We start from the raw sequence: 22,330 nt of genomic DNA, 5'->3' as shown, positions 1-22,330 counted from the left end.
CACCCTTCACAATCTGATTCAGAGAGCAGAACAAATTGCAAAAAATAAACAAACAGCAATTTCCACCCTGGAAAAACGATGTTGCACTGCAGGTAGGGCAGAGAGATTTATGGGCCTACTCAACATTCTAATTATTGGGGGCCTGGTGACCCCTCGATAAGAAGTATCCAACTCGCTGCGAGTAGCAGCAGCGGATACAAAATCACCCGTCAAATTCAACATTGCGATGGTGGGGGTGCAGCTGATCTAAATATCAGCTGTTCCCGCATTTCCGATCACCTCTACTTTTGTACCAATGAATCTTAGCACTAACGAGTCTGACTTGGAAGTACTAGCGCACATATATAAACTGGGGTTCACACACGCACTCAAAGAGCCCTGCGACTCACGGAAGGAGATTTTAAGCTTAGTTTGCAGAGGTCTGCAATCAGATAGTCGCCGCACAGACAGAGTGAAAATCCACCCCGCACAGGTCTGCGTACGCCGTGCGAAAAGTTTTGTATACGCCGGTCAGCTGCAAATCTATTCGCAACTCACTCACTACCTAATGATTTTTCCAGTCTGTGCAGTCTGTGCGTAGCCCATGACCTACTCCTACAGTGCGATGAGAACAGGCTGATCAGGGCCGGAGCTGACATCACACACCCTCCCTGAAAACGCTTGGGAACTCCTGTGTTTTTCCAGTCACTCCCAGAAAATGGCCAGATACCACCCCCAAATGTCCACTTCCTGTCAATCACCTTGCATACTCCTAGCAATAAAAAAAATGCTGAATTCTGTCACAGTTTGGCCTCATGCATGCGCAGTACAATCTGTATGCATGCACAGTCCATCGATAATCAGCTGCCTTGGAAATTCGCACAACAGCGATCAGGTCTGAATTAGGTCCTCAGTTGGAGCCCATTACGAAACCACAAACTGCCTTCCCATAGGAATGAGCATGGGGTCAGGAAATCAGCCCCATGTAAAGATGGCGATGGTTCCCTCTGTCAAGGTCAGAATATTTTGTCATTTCAGAGCTTGATGAATTTATGTCCCCATACACTTTACGGGCCAGATCGGGACTAAAAGGTAAGCGGGAGATATCCGTGATAACTCCAGCATCACCTTTGTAATGAATTGCCCAGAAGCTTAAATTCTACACATGTAGGTGAAAATGTTAACGTTGACTTACTTTTGTAGGATTTAACGGATGATGAAGAGATCCATTAGATTTAAGATTTAATCAGTGATATTCTTGTTATCACTTGTTACGAATGTTAAATGGTGCTCCAGCCAATCAGCTCCTAACTGCCATTTTTTTAAGCAAATTGCTTCTTTTTCTCTCTCTCCTAACTCTGAATCCTACACTGTATAAATGGAACTTCCATTCATGATCCACGGAAAAAGTTGTTGCAAATTCTCTCACGCCTACTTAAAATGGGTCTGATTTTTCTCTGCAGTTATTCCGTCTATAACAATATATCTTGATTTTGTGCAGTAATGAAAATTTCAAAAGTCCTTATTAAGGATAAATCCGCTGTCTTTCGTAGGCTGATTTGTTGAGTATACTAAAACCTAATTTCTATCAACATACCTGTGTCCCCTATTCTGACCTTCAGTAGTCACAAAATGTGTTAAAAAAGAATAAGAAAAAAATATTTTAAAAAGTTTTTATAGCTTTCAAATTGCAAGGCAATTGAGGTCATTTAGGAAGCGCTGCTGCGGAGCACTGCAAAATACGTGCATGATGATGATGATGATAATATCAGCAGCAGTAAGTATTTCTCATTGCCTGCACATAATGACCCACCAGCTGACAGTATATCATTCATTAGCATCACAGGTATCACGTGACTTCTATTGCAATATCTATAGGGATCACAAAAAATGTAATTATAAACATATCCTAACTTCTAACCTGGGCCTAATTCAGACCTGATCGCTGCTGTGCGTTTTCGCACAGCAGCCGATCAGATCTGAACTGCGCATGCGCTGGCGCCGTAGTGTGTCGGCGCATGCCAGACAGCCGGCAGCCATCTGAGCCTTGCAATCGCCTTTGCCTGATTGACAGGCAGATGCTGTCGCTGGGCGGGAGGGGGTGGGCCGGTGGCGTTTGGCCGCCATTTTAGGGGGCGCGGTCCAGGCAATGCAGGTGTGCCCGGATCATGCCGGGGGCGGGCCACAGCGGCCCTCTCAGCGACAAGTAGCTCCCTGCCAGCGCTGGCAGGGAGCTATTGCTAAAATACAAAAGCCTCGCTGCTGTGTGATGCTTTTGTACTTATGCGGGGAGGAGGGGGGGGGGGTCTGACATGTGGGGCGGACTAGCCCTGTGCTGGGCGTCCCCCCGCATGTCTGTGTGACTGATCATAGATGTGATAAATTTAGCATATCTACGATCAAGTCTGAATTAGGCCCCTATTTAGGTATAGCCAACAAAGTAAAACACCACAAATTTGGAAGATGTGAAGTTGGCATTTGTAAATCACACTATCATGTAGTAGTTTAATGTGAGATTTGCATTTATTACTGAAACTACCCCGACCGATAGCTACAATATATTGGTAACAGAAGCTATATGCATTACTAGCCACTGTGCACAGTGCTGCCTGAGTGTTTAGAAAACATTTTGGGGGGTGTGGACTGAGCTTTTGTATTTCTATGCCATTATCATTTAGTGTTCTCTTCCTCTCATTGGGAAAGTCACCTTCATGACATCATGGTCCGGACAGTCACCTCCTTTGACCTCAGGTCTGGCCTGCTACATGTCTGGAAACATTTCACCCTCAGCAGCTTCCTATACTGCTGGCTCCCATCTTCACAACTGGGTATCTACTGCAGACTCTTAAACCTCATGCTCCCCAGGTCACAGCAGGGCACAATACAGCAGGAGGCACCTTCTTGGGGTCCTGAATGTATCGTCAGCACCGAGCGTCTTTCTCACTCAAAATGCGCATCTTATTTGCATACATAAAACTAGAAGTGACAAAGCTACATTGCTACATCTCTGTGCTACTCGGCCTGTGTCTGTATACAAAAGTGTTACGATGCAGCGGCCTTCTGCTTTTTCTCATGCCAAGTTCCGTTGTATTTCATCTGTGACTTTGTATGCGTATGAATCTAATTCCTGTGTGGTTACAGTCACAGCCCAGCATCTGCAGTATTGTGAGTGAGTGTTTCACTGTGTCTGCTATATGAATAAGACGCAACATATAAAGTAAAAACGCTGCACCTCCTCCTGGAGCTGCTGAGCCATGATGGGTGTCTTGTGCCGTATGGCGTATTGACACCAGGTATATGAGGACACATCTGTATATGTACAACTACTGTGTATAGGGTTGGTGCACTATAGATCTATAATAAAAGTAATAGTAAAAACTGGAAACCTGCAGAATAACGATATTAAATCCGGTACAACCATTAACATAGATCACTAGTAAATGTTATACAAAAATGATAAGCCATTAGTGTTAAAGTGTATGGTACCCCACCAAGACCCTTTGTGACCCTGATTACCATATTAATATATGTATATTAATTTCTGTAAATATATGTAATTATTAGTGGTACCATTATACATCAACAGTGTGTAGTAGCAATATAGTTTTCTCACTTTCAGTTTATGTATGCTAATAAAATGCACATTTTCCTGGTCATATTCCTGGAAGGGCCTATCAGTGGCCAGTGAGTGAGCCAGTTACCTGGGGCTGGAGCTGCAGATACCGCTTCAGAGAGACAGGGCAGTGGTGTCTGACAGCCAGGGGAGTGTTGCAGAGTAAAGGCTGTCGGCTACTGATGCACGACCAGTTCAGCTGAATGCAGTGGAGCTGTCCAGGTGCTGATCGGAGCTGTCCAGGTGCTGATTGGAGCTGTCCAAGTGCTGACCGGAGCTGTCTAGGTGCTGATTGGAGCTGTCCAGGTGCTGATCGGAGCTATCCAAGTGCTGATCGGAGCTGTCCAGGTGCTTATCTGAGCTGTCCAGGTGCTGATCGGAGCTATCCAAGTGCTGATCGGAGCTGTCCAGGTGCTGATCGCAACTGTCTAGGTCAGAGCTGGCCAAACCAGTCCTCGAGATCTACCAACAGTTCACATTTTCCAGATCACCTAGATGGTGCTCAGGTGTAGTCATTACTAATTAAGATGTGCTGCATTCATTCCTAACTGACAATTCTACAGATCTCCAGGAGGCCTGGAAAACATGAACTGTTGGTAGATCTCGAGAACCGGTTTGGCCAGCCCTGGTCTAGGTCATAGGTCTGCAAACTCGGTCCTCATTACCCCACACAGTGCATGTTTCTCCTCACAGAATCACAAGTGAAATAATTAACTCTACCTGCGGACTTTTTAAAATGTCTCTGTGAGTAATTAATACACCTGTGCACCTGCTGGGTTACCAGCAAAACATGAACTGTGTGTGGTAATGAGGCCCGAGTTTGTAGACCTATGGTCTAGGTGCTGATCGGAGCTGTCCAGGTGCTGATCGGAGCTGTCTAGGTGCTGATCGCAGCTGTCTAGGTGCTGATCAGAGCTGTCTAAGTACTGATCGGATCTGTCCAGGTGCTGATCGGAGCTGTCTAGGTGCTGATCGGAGCTGTCCAGGTGCTGATCAGAGCTGTCCAAGTGCTGATCAGAGCTTTCTAGGTGCTGATCGGAGCTGCCCAGATGCTGATCGGAGCTGTCCAGGTGCTGATCGGATCTGTCCAGGTGCTGAACGACAGCAGAGACTTGTTATGCTGAGTACACACTGGTCGATATATCATTCCTTATACAGCAAGTGGATCAGCAGGTGTGTAGACCCGTCATGTCTGTGAAACCATATTTATTTGACTAGGGGAGCCCCTTCTGCTTGTAACTAAATTGTTTAACCCAGCAAATAAGGGAATACATATGTATTCCTGGCGTACAGGCATCCCATCCACCAGAATGCCGGCAGTGGGGCGAGCACTATTAAACCCCTTGCAGGCTCGGTGGCTTGCTGCACTTACCACAGGATCTATTCCCACTCTAAGGGTGTCATGGACATCCATGAGTGGGAATAGCCCCTGTGAGCTGGTATTCTGGCTGGTGGCATTGTCGGCTGGTGGGATTCCAGCGTTGGTATCCTGATCGCCGGGATCCTAACAGCCAGCAAATTGATTGCCTCCCCAGATGAGGATTACATCTGCAGTGGGACCAGATCACAGTTCTAGACTAGACGGGTGCACATAATAAGGGATCTATTGATACAAAGCAGAAAAGACTCAGCATAACCATTATACAAACCTGACCTCAGTCATTGTCACACCTCAAGGAAAAAACTGTACCACGAGTAGTTTACCCAGGTCGTAGGTGCAACATTATATTCAGTGAAGGACGACAGGATATGTAATGCTAAGTAAATCCTCCCCACTCTGATTTATGGGACTTAAGCCTTGTGTAGCAAAAACATATATTTCATCCTGGAGTTCTTTATTACATATACCTAGACTTTTGGACTCGTGGACCGACACCTTGACATAAACTAAAGGAAACTTATTCATATCAAATGGAAGTAGCGACTTAGTAGCGGGAACCCCAAGACTGATTTGATGCCATATTAGTAACCCGAGAGTCGGAAAACAAGCAACTAGAATTACATATGTGTACCAACAAATTAATATGTGGACTAATGGTGTATACTCCCTTCAGAGGGTTAATAAAGTAATTTACTTACATATTGCATGTGTTATTAGTCTAATGTGATAGGATATATCCACTGTCAAGTATAGATATAGGCAGGTGTGTTTTGAATTATTTAGAGAGGAATTAATTTGAGGAATATATTGTAATGTTTCATGTTACACTATGGTGGTCATTCCGAGTTGATCGCTAGCTGCATTCGCTCGCTGTGCAGCGATGAGGCAAAAAAACTGCACTTCTACGCATGCGGCGCAATGTGCACACGCAACGTACTATTGCAACGAACAATGTAGTTTCACACAGGGTCTAGCAAAGCTTTTCAGTCGCACTGGTGGCCGCAGAGTGATTGACATGAAGTGGGCGTTTCTGGGTGTCAACTGACCGTTTTCAGGGAGTGTTTGAAAAACCACAGGCGTGGCAGAAAAACGCAGGCGTGGCTGGGCGAACGCAGGGCGTGTTTGTGACGTCAAAACAGGAACTGAACAGTCTGAAGTCATCGCAAGCGCTGAGTAGGTTTTGAGCTACTCTGAAACTGCACAAAAAATCTTTGGAGCCGCTCTGCGATCCTTTCGTTCGCACTTCTGCTAAGCTAAGATACACTCCCAGTGGGAGGCGGCATAGCGTTTGCACGGCTGCTAAAAACAGCTAGCGATCGATCAACTTGGAATGACCCCCTATGTTCATGTAATTTGTTGCAAGAGGAACGTCATTGTGAAAGGTACAGTGTTTGTGCTTCTATGAAACACTAGCTTATTCTACAAAAACAGCACAAGTTTCGAAACAGTGTGGAAGGATTTATCCTAATGATGAGGAACAAGACCAACATAACACAACCTTACACCACATGACAAGTGTACGTACTAACTTATGGCCAATTGCAATAACACATGTTTTTATTTCTAATAAAATTAAGAGTCAGATCCATTTATTATACACAAGATACCATGTTATGGTTTGTTGTGATTTTTGTTTCATAAAATGACTGGTTTTTCAGTATAACTCAAGCTAAAACCAGCGTCTTCATGTGAAAAATAACTGTATCATAAGGAATAACACCCCCGGTTATGTCACGGATTATGGGTTCAGTATGATTTGCCAGCGTACGGGATGCCAGCAGTCAGAATACTGATACCAGCATCCTAAGAGTTATCCTCACTCCCAGACGCGCCTCTCCGCAGCTCCCCCTCCCAGCCCCCCCCTTTCTGTTTGCATAGAGGGCTCGCTTTTTCCCTATCTTTCACTTACAGATACGGCTGTACGCTTAGCACCAGGCACTATGTAACACAAGTGATATCTGGGCTGTGACAGGTTCTCTGTAAAGTTCCTGTGTTTGAGTTTCAACCATTTATTGTCCCAGCATTATTGTTTTCTGAAATATTCTTAAAATATATCTGCTCATATTGTTAGCAGTGGCGGGTGTAGTGGGACACGCCGGCACCCAACCGTTGCTAGGCAGCGGGGCTAACGCATTACTTCCGCCACTGAGCGTCCATCTCCGGCCGGTTGCCTAGCAACTGGGGACGCCAGGCGGCCGCCCTGCACTTCGGTCCCAGCTGTTACTAAGCAGCCGGGACACCGCGCTCAGCGCGCCACGCTACAGCTGGGGCTATTAGGGTCCAGGGGGCTGGCCTGACTGGCTCTCCCATGATTGGTCAGTAGGACCTTTTTATGGGAGCTAGGACGTTGCAGCCTCGCCGGTGATAGCTTCCTGTGGAGCCTATACCTGCCTCTGGAGTGTTCCTGCTTACGGCCTGTACGTTCCAGCATCCTGTATCCTGTTTTCCTGAGTCTGGTCCTGGGGATTAATTCCTGCCTTTCAGTTGAGTAAACCTGAATCTTGAGCCTTGGGATCCTGGTTGCTTCCTGCGTGCACCTTTCCCGGTGTCGTGAGTAGCGGCTCTGCCGCACCTTACGGCTGAAGCCGCATTCTCCTTATTCTCTTGTCATTGTGTTTTTCTGTGGAGGTTTCCGCAACTATTGTCCTTGCCGTACTACGACGGGTTCGTATTCGGCACTTGGGCAGCGTTACTTTGGTTTGCTGTTTTTCTTGGCGGCCGCACATAAACTAGTTATTTATTTTCTGTAGTCTTTTCCTTCATTGTCGTGTCTGTCTTAGTTAGTTTTCCCCTTGTTCTCTCTGTCTCGGTTAACGCCTTGTCAACTTTTAAGACCGGGGGACCTAATTCGCCCATTCAAACACAGCTGCCGTGGGCACAAGAAACCATAGTCTTGCAGGCGTTAATCGACCGCTGGGAAGGACAACGGAGTCTGGGATTTTTATTAGGGGTAGCTGCGTATCTCAGTTCTACCGCAGCTTCACGTATCTGTACTCGGAACTCTTCTATTGCCACCCGATCTCTTGGGTTACAAGTACGTTGAACATAACATATATGGCATATTCTATTCATATTATTCATATTAAAAAATTATATAGACCAAAGGCACTGTCTAACAACTTGTGAATATCCACCTTTTAAAAAAAACAATGGGGGTTATTCAGAATTGTTAGCAAACCAATAAAGCACACTAAAGGGCAAAACCATGTTGCAATGCAGGTGGGGCAGATGCACCATGTGCAGAAAGAGTTCGATTTGGGTGGGTTATATTGTTTCTGCGCAGGGTAAATACTGGCTGCTTTATTTTTACACTGCAATTTAGATTTCAGTTTGAACACGCCCCACCCAAATCTAACTCTCTCTGCATATGTTACATCTGCCCCACCTGCAGTGCACATGGTTTTTCTCATTAGTGTGCATTTTTGGTTTGCGAACAACACTGATTAAGGCCCAATGAACGGTAATGGACACGATAGTCTTCACTTTGTGTTCAGTGCCTCAACTTCCGTCTCTCCAATGCATAGAGAAAAAGAAAACAGAACAGGTGTAAGAATACTTGGTCACTTCTATATCATCCCTTACAGTATAAATCTCCACGGTACTCACCTTCAGTGGCGGCTCCTGCCTTGGTGGAGGAGGGCTGCCGCTGGTGATGTTGCTGGTTCTCCGCCGCCTTATTGTCCCCGCTACCTGGGTTCCGGCTCCTGTCCAATGTACAGTTCAAGGACACTGGTACCGTGCGCATGCGCAGTAGCGGTGAAGGTACAGCACATGCGCAAAACCACAGCATTTATCGGCTGCAGTCTATAGAAGCCGGCTATCGCAGCCAGGTCTGGCAGTCCCAAAGGGAGGAAACACCACCCAACGGGACTGTGCCTGTAGTGCCTCTGACTGGCAGGTAGGACTTCCAAAAGGAAGTCACTGCCAGTCACAGCGAAGCCAGTGCAGCCTCACGGACTGCATCTGGCTTCACTGACACTGATCGGGGTGGCAGATTTTACCATGGGGGGGTTTCAGACCTGCAACCCAAAGTTAAAAACCACTACTGCAAGTCACCTTAAATACTGTAGGTGTACGGTGTTCACATAAAGGCTTCTTTGGGTCATTTCAGAGTGGTTTTTAAAGCCCGGCTTCCACTTCCATGCTTGGACTTGAAAAGCTCCCTCAAAGAGGCTGTCTGGGGGAGTCTCCAGTCCAGTCTCCACATACACTGACAAGTTTCGGATTGAATTATTTTTCAAGTTTTTTATGGTAGTGACAACCAATAAATGGTATATGCTTTCTTATTTCTCCACTTTCGGTACACTTTATTGGTCATAATACTGAAAGAATGGCAATTATAAGGTATTATATTATATGTAAGCAAGAGTGTGAATCAGAAATAGGACTAGGCTTCTGTCTCTTGGCGCAAGTGATGAACATAATCTTATTTGTTCTAATTCAGTTATCTCCGGAAATCCCGTGCGCTAATTACCAGGAACAGGATTTTTCTCATAGCCCCAGGAACTGCGAGGAACAATCTGCATTAAAATACAGATTCTGCAGTTTACGCGGAGTCAGTGTGTTAGCACTCACTGACTCCTGATTTACTGTGCAGGGAAAAGGCAGTTTAATTAAATAGCCATTACCCACGCGATGCTGCTACTGTACTGGATCGGTCCACAGGTCCTGTGATAACACAGTCAAGGTACAGTACAATATTGCATTTATATGATATAGGTTGGGAAAGGCCACTTCTGTGAGAGTTTTATATACCTAGGGTTGGTGATGGCATATGCTAGTAATATCTGAAGTGACATATATAGATGTAGACCATACTGGGAAATAAGATGCATGAGATCTTAAAGAAGAGCCATTATCAGCATACAGCAGAAAGTCACCAGAAAGTGTGTGAGAAGGCCAGTGCATTCTAGGTGGACCCCACGGGCACCACACCGAATAACAAATGTAGGACCCTTCACATAATGGGCCTAATTCTGAGTTGATCGCAGCAGCAAATTTGTTAGCAGTTGGGCAAAACCATGTGCACTGCAGGTGGGGCAAATGTAACATGTGCAGAGAGAGTTAGATTTGGGTGGGGTGTATTCAAACTGAAATCTAAATTGCAGTGTAAAAATAAAGCAGCCAGTATTTACCCTGCACAGAAACAAAATATCCCACCCAAATCTAACTCTCTCTGCAAATGTTATATCTGCCCCCCTGCAGTGCACATGGGCCCTCATTCCGAGTTGTTCGCTCGCAAGGCGATTTTAGCAGAGTTGCTCACGCTAAGCCGCCGCCTACTGGGAGTGAATCTTAGCATCTTAAAATTGCGAACGAAGTAATCGCAATATTGCGATTACACACCTCGTAGCAGTTTCTGAGTAGCTTCAGACTTACTCGGCATCTGCGATCAGTTCAGTGCTTGTCGTTCCTGGTTTGACGTCACAAACACACCCAGCGTTCGCCCAGACACTCCTCCGTTTCTCCGGCCACTCCTGCGTTTTTTCCGGAAACGGTAGCGTTTTTTCCCACACGCCCATAAAACGGCCTGTTTCCGCCCAGTAACACCCATTTCCTGTCAATCACATTACGATCGCCAAAACGATGAAAAAGCCGTGAGTAAAATTACTAAGTGCATAGCAAATTTACTTGGCGCAGTCGCAGTGCGGACATTGCGCATGCGCATTAAGCGGAAAATCGCTGCGATGCGAAGATTTTTTCCGAGCGAACAACTCGGAATGAGGGCCATGGTTTTGCCCAACTGCTAACAAACTTGCTGCTGCGATCAACTCAGAATTACCCCCAATGTACACAGTCATTGTGTGCAGAGCAGAGGCAGTATAGCATCATCTTTGGAGTGCTGGTCTATGACATCATAGTCTGGCGCTACACCCGCAGAACATAACAAATACTGACAAGCAGCAGCCGCAGCTTCACAGCAAGTAAGAAGCTGACAGCTGTTACCCCAAAATGTTGCAGCCAGTATCCGTCTGGGGGTGCTACGGTAAGAATAAAGATGCCAAATGGTTAACAATTTATCAAGCCTTGGAGAGTGATACACTGCACGGTGATAAAGTACCAACCAATCAGCTCCTAACTGTCATATTTCAAACACAGCCTGTGACATGACAGTTATGACCTGGTTCATTGGTACTTTATCTCCATGCTAAATCTGGGCCGGGTTCCCCTAGGTCCTAGTGGGAGCACTGGCTCCGAGTATAGTGGTACATAGCAGTGTGTTACCTTGCAGGCAAATGCAAATAGTAATTCACAATACATGAAATTTCTACTGTGCAGGATAGCAGTAAAACAGGCAGAAGGGTGTCAAGGGGGGGTCTGGGACTCAAGGTCGACACGACTTAGGTCGAAACACATTAGGTCAACATCATAAATAGGTAGACGCGGACAAAATGTTGACTTGAACAATGTCGACATGGAAAAATGTCAACATCTGGGTTATTTTTTATTGTTTTTGGTGTTTTCTTCATAAAGTGGCCGGGAACCCCAATTAGTGCCCCGTGTTCCCTCGCTTTGCTCGCCATGCTTCAGGCAAGGCGCCTCACTCTGCTACCGCCGCGCTCGGCACAGGTTACTATTCCCAATCGTAGTCCACGTGGATCATAAAGTGTGTGTCAACCAATTGGTGTCGACCTGGAATCCGGATACCATCAAAGGAGAGACAGCTGTGAGATAAAGAGGGACATTTACTAAGCAGTGATAAGAGCGGAGAAGTGAGCCAGTGGAGAAATTGCCCCATCAATCAATCAGCTGCTCTGTATCATTTTATAGTATGCAAATTATAGATCTTAATTCTGTGCTGATTGGTTGCCATGGGCAACTTCTCCACTGGCTCACTTCTCTGCTGTTATCACTGCTTAGTAAATGTTCCCCTTAATCCAGCATCTCGCAGAAGACATTGCTAAACAGCATACTGCAAGTACAGCATATAGGTGGTATACGGCAAATGACAAGACAGCTCAGGTAAGTAAGAAATTATATTATTCTATAATGGATAAATCAAAAAATAAATGCTTTATAGAACATGAATGTAAAGTTTTGCTTTTCAGTGACGCAAAAGAAAATCCTAAAGAGTTTCTGTATTTATGAAACGTCAGAAAATGAGTGGTGACAAGGCCTGGTCTTAGGAGACCTCCAGCTTAGGGCTGCCGTGCGAAATTCAGGGTCCAGGTACTAAGGGGGATGTTGGATAGGACCATGCTATATTGTCACTCCACATTGGCCTAAAGCACATAAAATGTCCCTTGGATTACCCGAGCCACCGTCAGGCTGCCTGAGTAGCACATGTTGGCAGGTGGCAGCGATCGAGGATGCATTTACACATATTTTACCTGTCAGCGGGCTCCTTCCTAGTGCGTTCTATGCCCTCACTTCCCTTTCTAGTGCTTTCCGTGCGCGCACTTTCATTTCTACTTATAATAACAGAGACACATCCAGCTGACACTCTGAACAAAGTTTAGATGGATTAAAGCAATTGAATTGCAGCTTATGATGTGGAAACTGCATCTTCAGATACAATTATCTCCCTCTGTGGCAAGGACGTATTTATTAGCTGTGATAGGTGTACTTAGCAATAGGAGCTGTTAGAGAAGAGTGAAGCTTGCAAAAACTTTTTCCAAAGCATTTTTATAGTTCATCAATTTATGAAAGAATTTCACGCATTTCATTAAATTGTAGCGAATAGAGATAATCAAAATCAGCGTCGCGTTTTACAGAAGATCGGGCTGTCTCACAGAGGTACAATGTTCCAAAGATGCAACTTTCCTGTTCTGGTTTCGCTGTGCCATTATCCAGTGTATTTGTAGATAGACATGTATGCAAATTATAGTCTACAAATAGATCCGGGTGATGAAGGTCAATTAATTCCACTGTGGTTGGGGTAAGGCCAAAAGTCTTTGGCGAAATGCGCTTAGTTATACAGCAGATGTGTTTTAAGGAGGATTTTCAGCTGGACAACTTTAACATCTATGTGACAGCTACAGTATGTATATCAGATGAATAACAGTATGTATATAAGATGAAATAAATACTTCTGTCAAACCGATTTTTAAAGATTTGATTACACGGAGTTGGCCGGAGGTGCAGACATTTTTTTAAAGTGGCAATCATGTATAAGGCAAAACCATGTATTGTAAATGGTTGCCGCTTTAAAAAAAAGTCTGTGTTCGGCCAGGATCCCGCACCTAAAGCCAATTTTAACTTAATGACATCCGGCCTGTAGGGGTAAACTTACTAAGCTCCATGTTTGCCCTAGTTAGCGATCATGGGAGTGTTTGGGCATTTTTCAATTCACGAAAATTTACTAAAGAACAAGCACGGGAGTGTTTGTTCAAATACAAGTACAAAACACAGGTGAACATGGACATATGATCAAATACACCACTGGCCAAACGCAGATGTAATTTCCATAGACAGCACTGAAACATGGGAATTTATCTTGAACCATTTCTGCAAAAACAACCGTGAATTTTTAGAACCTTGATCAAAATGCACTTTTCAAACAGACATCCCCCTGACTGAGCAGTGTGTTTAGAGAAGCATGCACAGATCAGTGGGATCCATGAGATCAGTGCACTGCTTCTCTGTGTAAATGTGTTGAAAAAAACTGTGTGGAATCCCCCTGTCTGATTCTGACAGGTGTCAGAGATTCTGGTACTCTGGGTATTGTTGTACTGGAAGATAGGAGGCCGAAGATAGATAGATCGGGACAAAAGTGCTGACAGGGCTGGTACCGGAAGGATGACACTGGATCCGAACTGGAGTGTAACCAAACTGGAAACGGACTGGACTGCAACCAGATTGGAAGCGGACTAGAGTGTAACTGGACTGGAACCAGACTGGAGTGTAACTGGACTGGAGTGTAACTGGACTGGAAGAAGACTGGAGTGTAACCGAACTGGATTGCAACCAGACTGGAGTCGGACTGGAGTGTAACCGGACTGGAACTGGACTGGAGTGAGGCCAGACTGGAGCGTAACTGGACTGGAACCAGACTGGCATGCAACTGGACAGGAGCCGGACTATAGCGTAACCGGAACGGAACTGGACTACAGTGAAACCGGACTGAAACTAGAGATGAGCGGGTTCGGTTTCTCTGAAACCGAACCCGCACGAACTTCATGTTTTTTTTCACGGGTCCGAGCAGACTCGGATCCTCCCGCCTTGCTCGGTTAACCCGAGCGCGCCCGAACGTCATCATGACGCTGTCGGATTCTCGCGAGACTCGGATTCTATATAAGGAGCCGCGCGTCGCCGCCATTTTCACACGTGCATTGAGATTGATAGGGAGAGGACGTGGCTGGCGTCCTCTCCATTAGAAATTAGATTAGAAGAGAGAGAGAGATTGTGCAGAGTCAGACAGAGTTTACCACAGTGACCAGTGCAGTTGTTGTTAGTTAACTTTTATTTATTTTAATATAATATATCCGTTCTCTGCTATATCCGTTCTCTGCCTGAAAAAAAACGATACACAGCAGCAGCCAGTCACACAGTGTGACTCAGTCTGTGTGCACTCAGCTCAGCCCAGTGTGCTGCACATCAATGTATAAAAGGCAAAGCTTATAATAATTGTGGGGGAGACTGGGGAGCACTGCAGGTTGTTATAGCAGGAGCCCCCAGGAGTACATAATATTATATTAATTTAAAATTAAACAGTGCACACTTTTGCTGCAGGAGTGCCACTGCCAGTGTGACTAGTGGTGACCAGTGCCTGACCACCAGTATAGTAGTATATTGTTGTATGTATTGTATACTATCTCTTTATCAACCAGTCTATATTAGCAGCAGACACAGTACAGTGCGGTAGTTCACGGCTGTGGCTACCTCTGTGTCGGCAGTCGGAACTCGGCAGGCAGTCCGTCCATCCATAATTGTATTACAATATATACCACCTAACCGTGGTATTTTTTTTTCTTTCTTTATACCGTCGTCATAGTGTCATACTAGTTGTTACGAGTATACTACTATCTCTTTATCAACCAGTGTACAGTGCGGTAGTTCACGGCTGTGGCTACCTCTGTGTCGGCAGTCGGCAGGCAGTCCGTCCATCCATAATTGTATTATTATTATAATATATACCACCTAACCGTGGTTTTTTTTTCATTCTTTATACCGTCATAGTGTCATACTAGTTGTTACGAGTATACTACTATCTCTTTATCAACCAGTGTACAGTGCGGTAGTTCACGGCTGTGGCTACCTCTGTGTCGGCAGTCGGCAGGCAGTCCGTCCATCCATAATTGTATTATTATTATAATATATACCACCTAACCGTGGTTTTTTTTTCATTCTTTATACCGTCGTCATAGTGTCATACTAGTTGTTACGAGTATACTACTATCTCTTTATCAACCAGTGTACAGTGCGGTAGTTCACGGCTGTGGCTACCTCTGTGTCGGCAGTCGGCAGGCAGTCCGTCCATCCATAATTGTATTATTATTATAATATATACCACCTAACCGTGGGTTTTTTTTCATTCTTTATACCGTCGTCATAGTGTCATACTAGTTGTTACGAGTATACTACTATCTCTTTATCAACCAGTGTACAGTGCGGTAGTTCACGGCTGTGGCTACCTCTGTGTCGGCAGTCGGCAGGCAGTCCGTCCATCCATAATTGTATTATTATTATAATATATACCACCTAACCGTGGTTTTTTTTTCATTCTTTATACCGTCGTCATAGTGTCATACTAGTTGTTACGAGTATACTACTATCTCTTTATCAACCAGTGTACAGTGCGGTAGTTCACGGCTGTGGCTACCTCTGTGTCGGCAGTCGGCAGGCAGTCCGTCCATCCATAATTGTATTATTATTATAATATATACCACCTAACTGTGGTATTTTTTTTTCTTTCTTTATACCGTCGTCATAGTGTCATACTAGTTGTTACGAGTATACTACTATCTCTTTATCAACCAGTGTACAGTGCGGTAGTTCACGGCTGTGGCTACCTCTGTGTCGGCAGTCGGCAGGCAGTCCGTCCATCCATAATTGTATTATTATTATAATATATACCACCTAACCGTGGTTTTTTTTTCATTCTTTATACCGTCATAGTGTCATACTAGTTGTTACGAGTATACTACTATCTCTTTATCAACCAGTGTACAGTGCGGTAGTTCACGGCTGTGGCTACCTCTGTGTCGGCAGTCGGCAGGCAGTCCGTCCATCCATAATTGTATTATTATTATAATATATACCACCTAACCGTGGTTTTTTTTTCATTCTTTATACCGTCGTCATAGTGTCATACTAGTTGTTACGAGTATACTACTATCTCTTTATCAACCAGTGTACAGTGCGGTAGTTCACGGCTGTGGCTACCTCTGTGTCGGCAGTCGGCAGGCAGTCCGTCCATCCATAATTGTATTATTATTATAATATATACCACCTAACCGTGGTTTTTTTTTTCATTCTTTATACCGTCGTCATAGTGTCATACTAGTTGTTACGAGTATACTACTATCTCTTTATCAACCAGTGTACAGTGCGGTAGTTCACGGCTGTGGCTACCTCTGTGTCGGCAGTCGGCAGGCAGTCCGTCCATCCATAATTGTATTATTATTATAATATATACCACCTAACCGTGGTTTTTTTTTCATTCTTTATACCGTCGTCATAGTGTCATACTAGTTGTTACGAGTATACTACTATCTCTTTATCAACCAGTGTACAGTGCGGTAGTTCACGGCTGTGGCTACCTCTGTGTCGGCAGTCGGCAGGCAGTCCGTCCATCCATAATTGTATTATTATTATAATATATACCACCTAACTGTGGTATTTTTTTTTCTTTCTTTATACCGTCGTCATAGTGTCATACTAGTTGTTACGAGTATACTACTATCTCTTTATCAACCAGTGTACAGTGCGGTAGTTCACGGCTGTGGCTACCTCTGTGTCGGCAGTCGGCAGGCAGTCCGTCCATCCATAATTGTATTATTATTATAATATATACCACCTAACCGTGGTTTTTTTTTCATTCTTTATACCGTCATAGTGTCATACTAGTTGTTACGAGTATACTACTATCTCTTTATCAACCAGTGTACAGTGCGGTAGTTCACGGCTGTGGCTACCTCTGTGTCGGCAGTCGGCAGGCAGTCCGTCCATCCATAATTGTATTATTATTATAATATATACCACCTAACCGTGGTTTTTTTTTTCATTCTTTATACCGTCGTCATAGTGTCATACTAGTTGTTACGAGTATACTACTATCTCTTTATCAACCAGTGTACAGTGCGGTAGTTCACGGCTGTGGCTACCTCTGTGTCGGCAGTCGGCAGGCAGTCCGTCCATCCATAATTGTATTATTATTATAATATATACCACCTAACCGTGGTTTTTTTTTCATTCTTTATACCGTCGTCATAGTGTCATACTAGTTGTTACGAGTATACTACTATCTCTTTATCAACCAGTGTACAGTGCGGTAGTTCACGGCTGTGGCTACCTCTGTGTCGGCAGTCGGCAGGCAGTCCGTCCATCCATAATTGTATTATTATTATAATATATACCACCTAACCGTGGTATTTTTTTTTCTTTCTTTATACCGTCGTCATAGTGTCATACTAGTTGTTACGAGTATACTACTATCTCTTTATCAACCAGTGTACAGTGCGGTAGTTCACGGCTGTGGCTACCTCTGTGTCGGCAGTCGGCAGGCAGTCCGTCCATCCATAATTGTATTATTATTATAATATATACCACCTAACCGTGGTTTTTTTATACCACCTAACCGTGGCAGTCCGTCCATAATTGTATACTAGTATCCAATCCATCCATCTCCATTGTTTACCTGAGGTGCCTTTTAGTTCTGCCTATAAAATATGGAGAACAAAAAAGTTGAGGTTCCAAAATTAGGGAAAGATCAAGATCCACTTCCACCTCGTGCTGAAGCTGCTGCCACTAGTCATGGCCGAGACGATGAAATGCCAGCAACGTCGTCTGCCAAGGCCGATGCCCAATGTCATAGTACAGAGCATGTCAAATCCAAAACACCAAATATCAGAAAAAAAAGGACTCCAAAACCTAAACTAAAATTGTCGGAGGAGAAGCGTAAACTTGCCAATATGCCATTTACCACACGGAGTGGCAAGGAACGGCTGAGGCCCTGGCCTATGTTCATGGCTAGTGGTTCAGCTTCACATGAGGATGGAAGCACTCAGCCTCTCGCTAGAAAAATGAAACGACTCAAGCTGGCAAAAGCACAGCAAAGAACTGTGCGTTCTTCGAAATCCCAAATCCACAAGGAGAGTCCAATTGTGTCGGTTGCGATGCCTGACCTTCCCAACACTGGATGTGAAGAGCATGCGCCTTCCACCATTTGCACGCCCCCTGCAAGTGCTGGAAGGAGCACCCGCAGTCCAGTTCCTGATAGTGAGATTGAAGATGTCAGTGTTGAAGTCCACCAGGATGAGGAGGATATGGGTGTTGCTGGCGCTGGGGAGGAAATTGACAAGGAGGATTCTGATGGTGAGGTGGTTTGTTTAAGTCAGGCACCCGGGGAGACACCTGTTGTCCGTGGGACGAATATGGCTGTTGACATGCCAGGTGAAAATACCAAAAAAATCAGCTCTTCGGTGTGGAGGTATTTCACCAGAAATGCGGACAACAGGTGTCAAGCCGTGTGTTCCCTTTGTCAAGCTGTAATAAGTAGGGGTAAGGACGTTAACCACCTCGGAACATCCTCCCTTATACGTCACCTGCAGCGCATTCATAATAAGTCAGTGACAAGTTCAAAAACTTTGGGTGACAGCGGAAGCACTCCACTGACCAGTAAATCCCTTCCTCTTGTAACCAAGCTCACGCAAACCACCCCACCAACTCCCTCAGTGTCAATTTCCTCCTTCCCCAGGAATGCCAATAGTCCTGCAGGCCATGTCACTGGCAATTCTGACGATTCCTCTCCTGCCTGGGATTCCTCCGATGCATCCTTGCGTGTAACGCCTACTGCTGCTGGCGCTGCTGTTGTTGCTGCTGGGAGTCGATGGTCATCCCAGAGAGGAAGTCGTAAGACCACTTTTACTACTTCCACCAAGCAATTGACTGTCCAACAGTCATTTGCGAGGAAGATTAAATATCACAGCAGTCATCCTACTGCAAAGCGGATAACTGAGGCCTTGACATCCTGGGTGGTGAGAAACGTGGTTCCGGTATCCATCATTACTGCAGAGCCAACTAAAGACTTGTTGGAGGTACTGTGTCCCCGGTACCAAATACCATCTAGGTTCCATTTCTCTAGGGTTGCGATACCGAAAATGTACACAGACCTCAGAAAAAGAGTCACCAGTGTCCTAAAAAATGCAGCTGTACCCAATGTCCACTTAACCACGGACATGTGGACAAGTGGAGCAGGGCAGGGTCAGGACTATATGACTGTGACAGCCCACTGGGTAGATGTATGGACTCCCGCCGCAAGAACAGCAGCGGCGGCACCAGTAGCAGCATCTCGCAAACGCCAACTCGTTCCTAGGCAGGCTACGCTTTGTATCACCGGTTTCCAGAATACGCACACAGCTGAAAACCTCTTACGGCAACTGAGGAAGATCATCGCGGAATGGCTTACCCCAATTGGACTCTCCTGTGGATTTGTGGCATCGGACAACGCCAGCAATATTGTGCGTGCATTACATCTGGGCAAATTCCAGCACGTCCCATGTTTTGCACATACCTTGAATTTGGTGGTGCAGAATTTTTTAAAAAACGACAGGGGCGTGCAAGAGATGCTGTCGGTGGCCAGAAAAATTGCGGGACACTTTCGGCGTACAGGCAGCACGTACAGAAGACTGGAGCACCACCAAAAACGCCTGAACCTGCCCTGCCATCATCTGAAGCAGGAGGTGGTAACGAGGTGGAATTCAACCCTCTATATGCTTCAGAGGTTGGAGGAGCAGCAAAAGGCCATTCAAGCCTATACAACTGACCACGATATAGGAGGTGGAATGCACCTGTCTCAAGCGCAGTGGAGAATGATTTCAACGTTGTGCAAGGTTCTGCAACCTTTTGAACTTGCCACACGTGAAGTCAGTTCAGACACTGCCAGCCTGAGTCAGGTCATTCCCCTCATCAGGCTTTTGCAGAAGAAGCTGGAGACATTGAAGGAGGAGCTAAGACAGAGCGATTCCGCTAGGCATGTGGGACTTGTGGATGGAGCCCTTAATTCGCTTAACAAGGATTCACGGGTGGTCAATCTGTTGAAATCAGAGCACTACATTTTGGCCACCGTGCTCGATCCTAGATTTAAAACCTACCTTGGATCTCTCTTTCCGGCGCACACAAGTCTGCTGGGTTTCAAAGACCTGCTGGTGAGAAAATTGTCAAGTCAAGCGGAACGCGACCTGTCAACATCTCCTCCTTCACATTCTCCCGCAACTGGGGGTGCGAGGAAAAGGCTCAGAATTCCGAGCCCACCCGCTGGCGGTGATGCAGGGCAGTCTGGAGCGACTGCTGATGCTGACATCTGGTCCGGACTGAAGGACCTGACAACCATTACGGACATGTCGTCTACTGTCACTGCATATGATTCTATCACCATTGATAGAATGGTGGAGGATTATATGAGTGACCGCATCCAAGTAGGCACGTCACACAGTCCGTACTTATACTGGCAGGAAAAAGAGGCAATTTGGAGGCCCTTGCACAAACTGGCTTTATTCTACCTAAGTTGCCCTCCCACAAGTGTGTACTCCGAAAGAGTGTTTAGTGCCGCCGCTCACCTTGTCGGCGTACGAGGTTACATCCAGAAAATGTGGAGAAGATGATGTTCATTAAAATGAATTATAATCAATTCCTCCGCGGAGACATTGACCAGCAGCAATTGCCTCCACAAAGTACACAGGGAGCTGACATGGTGGATTCCAGTGGGGACGAATTGATAATCTGTGAGGAGGGGGATGTACACGGTGATATATCGGAGGATGATGATGAGGTGGACATCTTGCCTCTGTAGAGCCAGTTTGTGCAAGGAGAGATTAATTGCTTCTTTTTGGTGGGGGTCCAAACCAACCCGTCATTTCAGTCACAGTCGTGTGGCAGACCCTGTCACTGAAATGATGGGTTGGTTAAAGTGTGCATGTCCTGTTTTGTTTATACAACATAAGGGTGGGTGGGAAGGGCCCAAGGACAATTCCATCTTGCACCTCTTTTTTCTTTTATTTTTCTTTGCGTCATGTGCTGTTTGGGGAGGGTTTTTTGGAAGGGACATCCTGCGTGACACTGCAGTGCCACTCCTAGATGGGCCCGGTGTTTGTGTCGGCCACTAGGGTCGCTTATCTTTCTCACACAGCTACCTCATTGCGCCTCTTTTTTTCTTTGCGTCATGTGCTGTTTGGGGAGGGTTTTTTGGAAGGGACATCCTGCGTGACACTGCAGTGCCACTCCTAGATGGGCCCGGTGTTTGTGTCGGCCACTAGGGTCGCTTATCTTTCTCACACAGTCAGCTACCTCATTGCGCCTCTTTTTTTCTTTGCGTCATGTGCTGTTTGGGGAGGGTTTTTTGGAAGGGACATCCTGCGTGACACTGCAGTGCCACTCCTAGATGGGCCCGGTGTTTGTGTCGGCCACTAGGGTCGCTAATCTTACTCACACAGCTACCTCATTGCGCCTCTTTTTTTCTTTGCGTCATGTGCTGTTTGGGGAGGGTTTTTTGGAAGGGACATCCTGCGTGACACTGCAGTGCCACTCCTAGATGGGCCCGGTGTTTGTGTCGGCCACTAGGGTCGCTTATCTTTCTCACACAGTCAGCTACCTCATTGCGCCTCTTTTTTTCTTTGCGTCATGTGCTGTTTGGGGAGGGTTTTTTGGAAGGGACATCCTGCGTGACACTGCAGTGCCACTCCTAGATGGGCCCGGTGTTTGTGTCGGCCACTAGGGTCGCTTATCTTTCTCACACAGTCAGCTACCTCATTGCGCCTCTTTTTTTCTTTGCGTCATGTGCTGTTTGGGGAGGGTTTTTTGGAAGGGACATCCTGCGTGACACTGCAGTGCCACTCCTAGATGGGCCCGGTGTTTGTGTCGGCCACTAGGGTCGCTAATCTTACTCACACAGCTACCTCATTGCGCCTCTTTTTTTCTTTGCGTCATGTGCTGTTTGGGGAGGGTTTTTTGGAAGGGACATCCTGCGTGACACTGCAGTGCCACTCCTAGATGGGCCCGGTGTTTGTGTCGGCCACTAGGGTCGCTTATCTTACTCACACAGCGACCTCGGTGCAAATTTTAGGACTAAAAATAATATTGTGAGGTGTGATGTGTTCAGAATAGGCTGAAAATGAGTGTAAATTATGTTTTTTGAGGTTAATAATACTTTGGGATCAAAATTACCCCCAAATTCTATGATTTAAGCTGTTTTTTAGGGT

General features: G+C 45.7%; 1 protein-coding gene across 1 annotated transcript in view; it reads left to right on the top strand.

Annotated features, from left to right (window-relative positions):
* Positions 1 to 22,330, top strand: part of CTNNA2 (catenin alpha 2) — a 2,737,142-nt gene that overhangs the window by 129,365 nt on the left and 2,585,447 nt on the right. The gene's annotated exons all lie outside the window — the stretch shown is intronic.

Source organism: Pseudophryne corroboree, chromosome 1 (genome assembly GCF_028390025.1).
Source record: "Pseudophryne corroboree isolate aPseCor3 chromosome 1, aPseCor3.hap2, whole genome shotgun sequence".
In the NCBI taxonomy this organism is placed as follows: domain Eukaryota; kingdom Metazoa; phylum Chordata; class Amphibia; order Anura; family Myobatrachidae; genus Pseudophryne; species Pseudophryne corroboree.
The sequence above is the reverse complement of the archived record's forward strand: the minus strand, read 5'-3'. Positions and strand labels throughout refer to the sequence as shown.